Genomic DNA, 8726 nt, shown 5'->3' on the forward strand with positions numbered 1-8726 from the left:
TATATATATATATATATATATATATATATATATATATATATATATATATATAATACATACATTTGGACTGCATGTAAAGTTTCTTCAGCGCAAAAAATATAACTAAAGTGGTGAAGCTGTATTTTTATTTCCACTTGAATTCTACTGACAGTTTAGTGAGGAAACATATTTATTATCGAAGTAGTGCATTTATTTGATTACTACATACTTGCATGTACATTTAAAATGCACTTCTCATGCAGTACTAATATTTGTAATCATGCTGACCTCGGTCTAAGGTTGATGTGTTGAGAAAATAATCATCTGGAAGAGCACATGATTTCATATCAGTGGACAAGTTGTGAACTGTAAATATAATTATTGAGTATGATTCAAATAAAGAGTAAGATTACTAATTATGTGTATTTTGTCCTGTGCAGCTATCATGATGTTGATGGAGATGATCTATATCTGCTCTACACTTTGACTCTAGGATAAAGAAGTGTTGACTTATTTGTATTTGACTTTGTTACATGGATTTTTATAACAAAAGCCAAAAGCAGTGAAGTTGTCACGTTGTGTAAATGGTAAATAAAAAGAGAATACAACAAATCCTTTTCAACTTATATTCAATTGAATAGACTGCAAATACAAGATATTTCATGTTCACACTAAGAAACTTTGGTATTTTTGGCAAATATTAGCTCATTTGTAATTTGATGCCTGCAACATGTTTCAAAAAAGCTGGCAGAAGTGGCAAAAAAGAGTAATAAAGTTGAGGAAAAGCCACCAAGAACATCCTAGAGGCCGCAGAAAAGGCCTCCCGGTGGCTGTGGATCCGTAGGGGGGATCCGTGGTGCGCTACTTGGACACAGGCCGGGGTCTGATCACCCCCGGCTGGGTCGCCCGGGCGAGGGTGTCTGATGATTAAAGACCCGAAACACCCTATGACCCCGGGTTTATCACTGATGACGTGTCCAAGCATCACCGTGAGGTGTATTTAAGTTCTGAGGAATGCTCATCAAAGACTTATTTGGAACATCCCACAGGTGAACAGGCTAATTGGGAACGGGTGGGTGCCATGATTGGGTATATAAGCAGCTTCCATGAAATGCTCAGTCATTCACAAACAAGGACGGGGCGAGGGTCACCACTTTGTCAACAACTGCCTGAGCAAATTGTTTAAGAACAACATTACCCAAGCAGCTATTGCAAGGAATTTAGGGATTTCACCATCTACGCTCCGTAATATCATCAAAAGGTTGAGAGAATCTGGAGAAATCACTGCACGTAAGCCATGATATTACGCACCTTGGTTCCCTCAGGCGCTACTGCATCAAAATGCCACATCAGTGTGTAAAGGATATCACCACATGGGCTCAGGAACACTTCAGAAAACCACTGTCAGTAACTACAGTTGGTCGCTACATCTGTAAGTGCAAGTTAAAACTCTACTATGCAAAGCCAAAGCCATTTATCAACAACACCCAGAAACGCTTCACTGGGCCCGAGCTCATCTAAGATGGACTGATGCAAAGTGGAAAAGTGTTCTGTGGTCTGACGAGTCCACATTTCTAATTGTTTTTGGAAACTGTGGACTAAAGAGGAAAAGAACCATCCGGACTGTTCTAGGGTTAAAGTGTAAAAGGCAGCATGTGTGATGGTATGGGGGTGTATTAGTGGCCAAGACATGGGTAACTTACACATCTGTGAAGGCACCATTAACGCTGAAAGGTACATACAGCTTTTGGAGCAACATATGTGTCACAGTCCCTGCAGTGTCTTGTGTGTTTGTGTCGTCTGTCTGGGTGTGGTCATGTGTGTGGGCGGAGTTTGGGTTCCTGGCGTCCCAGTCTGGCACACCTGGCACTGATCAGCCCACTCACCTGCCTGCCATCAGCTAATCACCTCCACTCCACAAAAGCCCTGGTCTCCTCACACGACGCTGCCAGATCGTTTCACAGCTCTCCAAGTGGTAACGCTTCTCGCCAGTTCTCGCAGCATTTTGACGATGTTGTTGATCTTTTGTTTGTGCCTTTGCTCCTGGTAGCTTGTTCCTCGACTCACCATTGTTTTCCTCTGCCTCCAGTGCCGACCTTCTCTAATCCTGCCTGCCTGCCAGACACCTCCACTCCAGCCGACAACGCCTTTCCCTCCTCCCTCATCTGCCTGAATTAAACCCTTTGGACTTTTTATTTGCCTCTCTTGTCTGCTTTTGGGTCCGCCAGCTTGTTAAACCGTGACAGAACGATCTGGCCAGAATGGACCCAGCAGACTTGGAAAGGGTCAAGGAGGTCATCTGCAACCAAAGTCGGCATCTGGGAGATCACAACAACTCCTTCAGACCCTTGTGGAAGAGGTATCCAAGATTACCACTAAACTTGATACCCTCTGTGCTGCTCCACGACAGGCTCCACCAGCAGAACCACTTCAAGCCGATGGTGCTGCCCCTCCCCCAGCACCAGTTGTCCAAGCAGTTGAGCCTCATCTTCCACCTCCTGCAAAATATTCTGGCAACCCCAACACCTGCCGTGAGTTCCTCACCCAAGTTCGTCTCACCTTTAAGGCTCAACCAACCCGCTTTGTCCATTAGGCAGCCAAGATAGCTTTCATTGCCAGCCTTCTTGAGGGGCCTCCACTCAGTTACTTCAACGCCCTGCATGAGATGAATTCTCCCGCAGCTCAGTCCTTTGCTCTCTTCGCCGCTGAGCTCAAAAAGATTTATGTTCACCCCATTCGTGGACAACAGGCCGGTCAGCAGCTTTTGAGACTCCGCCAAGGTCGACGTTCTGTGAGAGAGTTCGCCAGTGAGTTTCGTTCCTTGGCCGTGGAGTCTGGTTGGAATGACCAAGCGCTGCTCACCGCCTTCCAGAGTGGGCTCAACCGGACCATTGGCAGGGAGATCGCACTAAGGCAGGAGCTTGATTCCCTAGATGAGGCTATTACCACCGCCATCAAGATTTCGGACCAAATAGCCCAGGGGCAAGGCGAGACTGTTCCCTCCGTGTCGACTGCCCCTTTTCCGACAGTGATTTTCTGCCACATGAACCCCGACGTACTGTACCCCTAGCCCTGCCGTCCGGGTCCCCAGGGGAGGAGCCCATGCAACTAGGGCGGACCCGTCTTTCCGCTGACGAGCGCCTCCGATGTTTGAGGTCGGGGGTGTGCTTCTACTGTGGACAGCCCAGTCATCTTCGTGCCTCCTCCCCCATTCGGCCAAAGGAGGAGGCTCACCAGTAGCAGTGGGGGTTCTGGTGAGCCAAACAGTCTCTTCCCCGAGTCCCGGGATTGCATGCAATTCTCCGCCACTCTTCAGTGGCACTCTCAGTCCGTGCCGTTACTCGCCTTGGTTGATTCAGGGGCAGATGAGAATTTCATCGACTCAGCTGTTTCCCAGGCAGGCATCTCCCTTGAGCCTCTACCCTCTCCTCTGAAAGCCAACGCCCTCACGGGTAGCCTTCTCGCTCAAGTATCCCATTGCACCGTGCGAGTATGTATATATATATATATATATATATATATATATATATATATATATATATATATATATATTTATTCCACCCGAATGCAGCTGGGATAGGCTCCAGACACCCGAGAGAGACAAGCGGTATAAAATGGATGTATAAGTATAGTGTGTCCAGTGTTGCTCCCTCCTCACTTTGTGTATCTGCTTTGTGTGTAGTTGTAGTTATGAAGTCAATGGCGCCACCTGCAGTCCAAACATGCTCTACACTCCCCCGTCATTCACCTCCAACCATGCACAGCCTGCTAATGCTAGCAGAAAGTTAGCAGCTGATGACTTTAATCCCAATTGAAGGTTGAGGTTTGGAGATAGAGGGGGCGTATGGGGGCGGCTTTAAAAAAGATCCTCTTAGGTCAGGTCATGTGACCGCTCTGTGGGTGACACAATGTGTGTGTAGGCATTGACTGTCCATGTTGGCTCCTCTTAGCCTAGCTTCACATGCTACTAACCCGTCTCCTTATTGGTCCACAATGCCACTCCATGATGGCAGGACTCCAGAGGCCTGGACCCGTGACAGGTATGTGGTCTACCTACTACTAACCTGTCTCCTTATTGGTCCACAATGCCACTCCATGATGGCAGGACTCCAGAGGCCTGTACCTGTGACAGGTATGGGGTCTACCTACTACTAACCCGTCTCCTTATTGGTCCACCATGCCACTCCATGATGGCAGGACTCCAGAGGCCTGTACCTGTGACAGGTATGTGGTCTACCTACTACTAACCCGTCTCCTTATTGGTCCACAATGCCACTCCATGATGGCAGGACTCCAGAGGCCTGTACCTGTGACAGGTATGGGGTCTACCTACTACTAACCCGTCTCCTTATTGGTCCACAATGCCACTCCATGATGGCAGGACTCCAGAGGCCTGGACCCGTGACAGGTATGTGGTCTACCTACTACTAACCCGTCTCCTTATTGGTCCACAATGCCACTCCATGAGGGCAGGACTCCAGAGGCCTGTACCTGTGACAGGTATGGGGTCTACCTACTACTAACCCGTCTCCTTATTGGTCCACAATGCCACTCCATGATGGCAGGACTCCAGAGGGCTGTACCTGTGACAGGTATGTGGTCTACCTACTACTAACCCGTCTCCTTATTGGTCCACAATGCCACTCCATGATGGCAGGACTCCAGAGGCTTGTACCTGTGACAGGTATGGGGTCTACCTACTACTAACCCGTCTCCTTATTGGTCCACAATGCCACTCCATGATGGCAGGACTCCAGAGGCCTGGACCCGTGACAGGTATGTGGTCTACCTACTACTAACCCGTCTCCTTATTGGTCCACAATGCCACTCCATGATGGCAGGACTCCAGAGGCTTGGACCCCTGACAGGTATGTGGTCTACCTACTACTAACCCGTCTCCTTATTGGTCCACGATGCCACTCCATGACTGCAGGACTCCAGAGGCTTGGACCCCTGACAGGTATGTGGTCTACCTAACAATCATGGTATTTGTGTGTACGCATGTCTTTTTCAAACACCACCTTAGCTCACTTTGGGTGTTGCTCTTTTCTAGATGGCCATTACTGGTTGGCCACGCCCACTTTCCAACGCAGCTCGCCAAGTGGTGCTAAACCAATTAGTGTCAAAGCTAAACAGTTGGGCCGACCCAGTCATTGGGCGGCCATTTTTAAGCCTTTGTTTTGATCCGCCAGTCCGGAATGTTCTTGTTGTTGGTCTTACTAATGTTCATTAATTGTTGGTCTTACTAATGTTCATTAATTGTTGGTCTTGCTAGTGTTCATTAATTGTTGGTCTTGCTAATGTTCATTAATTGTTGGTCTTGCTAATAGTCATTAATTGTTGGTCTTGCTAATGTTCATTAATTGTTGGTCTTACTAATGCTCATTAAATGTTGGTCTTGCTAATGTTCATTAATTGTTGGTCTTACTAATGTTCATTAATTGTTGGTCTTACTAATGCTGATTAATTGTTGGTCTTACTAATGCTGATTGGTAATGTCTGGTTGATGAATAAAGTTAGCAGAGCTCCAGACTGCGTTTTAAGACGTGCAGCAAAGCCTGATTTTTGTATTTAGTTGTGTTTCTTTCACAAAGTTTGATGTGTAAATGTGAGTGATATTGGTAAAGGCAGAGGTGTGGACTCCAGTCACATGACTTGGACTCGAGTCATGAATTTGATGACTTTGGACTCGACTTGACAAAATGTAAAGAGACTTGCAACTCGGGCAGCACGGTGGCAGAGGGGCTAGTGCATCTGCCTCACAATACGAAGGTCCTGAGTAGTCGTGAGTTCAATCCCGGCCTCGGGATCTTTCTGTGTGGAGTTTGCATGTTCTCCCCGTGACTGCGTGGGTTCCCTCCGGGTACTCCGGCTTCCTCCCACCTCCAAAGACATGCACCTGATGATAGGTTGATTGGCAACACTAAATTGGCCCTAGTGTGTGAGTGTGAATGTTGTCTGTCTATCTGTGTTAGCCCTGCGATGAGGTGGCGACTTGTCCAGGGTGTCCCCGCCTTCCGCCCGATTGTAGCTGAGATAGGCTCCAGCGCCCCCCCGCGACCCCAAAGGGAATAAGCGGTAGAAAATGGATGGATGGATGGACTTGCAACTCGACTTAGACTTTAACATCAATGACTTGTGACTTCACTTGGACTTGAGCCTTTTGACTTGACATGACTTGCTACTTTCCCCAAAACCCAAAGATTAAAAAGTTATTTGGGAGCGCGCCGCTCCGTATTTTTCATTTTCTTCGTCTGTGTCTATCAGCGTGTTGTTCCTGTCAGCTGGTGTGCTCTCAGTACAACAGCCAATCAAATTAGATCTACGCTGTTTTCATCCCACAGCTCTCATCCAATCAAATTGCAGGACAACCAATGAAGAAGAATTGTCAAACAATGCGGCAGTGAGAAACAATTATGCCAAAGTTAATTTCGTTCGGGTATTAAAACTACGACTTGGTCAACAAAAAACGAATTGCCGTATGCAAATCATGCAGTTCGAATATTATAGACGGAGACGTAACAACTTCCAACTTCGTTCGACATTTGAAGATGTACAAAGAAGGGTAAGTTTTGAATGTAAGATAATGTTTATTGGCTAAGTAACGTGACTTTTATTTGCTGTGTAGTTAAATCAGTGAGGCTGTAAACTCACTGCTAACATTATAACCAGACATCTTATAAGTAGACGCAGCATCGCGCGCTACTGCCTACAGGCGCAGACGAGACGCGTGGCCGCCATCTTGGAGTGGTGATCCGCTCCACTAGTGCAATTCATTTGGCAGGAGCAATGAACTGTCAGCGCATTTAATTCATTTTACCTCACTGAATACCACTCATTTTCACGCGCTTTCTTGTTATGTGTAGCTATGATAACGGACACATATTTTGGCGTGTTTTATTATTCATAGTTTGCTTAACAGTAATATAATATTCTTATACGCTATAAGTGACCAGACGTCCGAGATCAAAACTGGGAATATAATCCCAGAGAAGGGGGAAAAAAACAGTCAGCTATTTTTAAATTGAAGAAACAATATGATTAGGTTATATATACATGCGTATATCCTACATAAACAATGTATGAATACATTAGATATCTATATATCTTATAGACTGTATCTCTGTTGCTGCAGCAGCAGAGAGTTTATTCTGTCTTGACACTTTGTATTGATATTTTGTATTACATTCTTCCTTTAAATGATCATGTTTACAGTGATTGTTTTATATGTATTTTTTATGTATGTCGCTTTGGATAAAAGCGTCTGCCAAATACTTCAACATAAACATATATAAACACCTGGAAGTCTTTATATCAGCTAAAACCACCAATCTGTTTCACTGGATTCAGAATAAAACCAAATTATGTCTTACCCAACAATGTTAGTATTTGAATATTGTTACTTGAAGACTTATTCCTGGTTACAATTATACTGTTAAGAAAGTATTGTCTTATATTTTGCCTAAAATGAGAATGCATCATAATCAGTGGCGGCTGGTGAAGTTTGTTTTAGGTGGGGCTGAAAGTTTGTAAACCAAACCCCTGTAGGGGCGACATCCTCCCCCAGAAGATTTCTTTGTGATTTTCACATACAAATATTAAAGATCTTTGCTCCTTCTCAACTCTGTGGTAATATTATTTTCATAAAATACAACCAATAGTACATTAATGTTAAATCTTACTTGTGAAAAGTAATCCCCCGATTCCTATTTTCAACAGTCCGCTCATTTGAGCAGGAAAACGCTGAACACCATCTTTGTTTTCTACCTGTCAACTGTCAGTTTAGGCTGCTCGCCGGCTCCTCATCACCACTTCAAGATGGCGGCCAAATTGCTCGTGTCACAGCAGCCAATGCTGCATCTACTTATAAGATGTCTATGGTTATAACGTCATTGCAAACACGGCAATATGTTGCGTCCACTGCAGTTCGCTACCTTATTCATACTTTTTGTCAAGTGATTTTTTTTAAGCAGGGCTGCATGAGGTACCTACACATAACGTTACGTTAGTCAATGTATCACACACAGTAACGTAACGTTAGACGCGATCAGCAGCACCGCATATTTTAGCCACCTACAAAAAGACGAACATAGTCAAATAAAGGTCAGTTAAAATGTATACTATATTAAGAATATGTGTACATATTGCATAGGGCCCTGACATCTAAAAAGTACAACTCTGTTCATTGTTTTGTTCATGTTTTTGTTATGTTTTTCATATGTACGCACACATCAACACACATACAGTATGAGATGAGATCAATGAGATAAGGTAAGAACAGGATAGAAACTGCTGTGGAACTAGTTACAATGCAATATGCCATGGAAATACAATGTTAACACTTTTGTGTAAATAAGTACAATTGCACTTGTTTTTTCAAATGTGTTTATTCTGTAAAGGAATGAGTTAAATGTTTAAAATGACTGGATAATAGTGCTATTATGAAGTGAAATGTCAGCACAATTTTTTTCCTGCAATTTCAAATGCACTTGTTTTAATAAATAAATACAGCGTTTTAAAAACATACACAATCTGTGTAAATATATTAGTCTGTGGTTAAAAGGACTTGAAAGGACTCAAAATTCAAAATGCAGGACTTGGGACTTGACTTGAGACTTTCCAGTCTTGACTTTGGACTTGACTCGGGACTTGCCTGTCTTGACTCGAGACTTGAGGGCAAAGACTTGAGACTTACTTGTGACTTGCAAAGCAATGACTTGGTCCCACCTCTGGGTAAAGGTGTCGGA

The 8726-nt window shown here is 44.4% G+C and overlaps 1 long non-coding RNA gene across 1 annotated transcript in view; it reads left to right on the top strand.

Annotated features, from left to right (window-relative positions):
- Positions 1-4688: 4688 nt before the first annotated feature.
- The window catches only part of LOC133643306 (uncharacterized), a 15413-nt gene continuing 11375 nt past the window's right edge, over positions 4689-8726 (top strand). Inside the window, exon 1 of the long non-coding RNA XR_009824665.1 lies at positions 4689-4755. This is a non-coding gene — a long non-coding RNA (uncharacterized LOC133643306). The remainder of the gene's footprint in view (positions 4756-8726) is intronic.

This window comes from Entelurus aequoreus, linkage group LG26 (genome assembly GCF_033978785.1).
Source record: "Entelurus aequoreus isolate RoL-2023_Sb linkage group LG26, RoL_Eaeq_v1.1, whole genome shotgun sequence".
NCBI lineage: Eukaryota > Metazoa > Chordata > Actinopteri > Syngnathiformes > Syngnathidae > Entelurus > Entelurus aequoreus.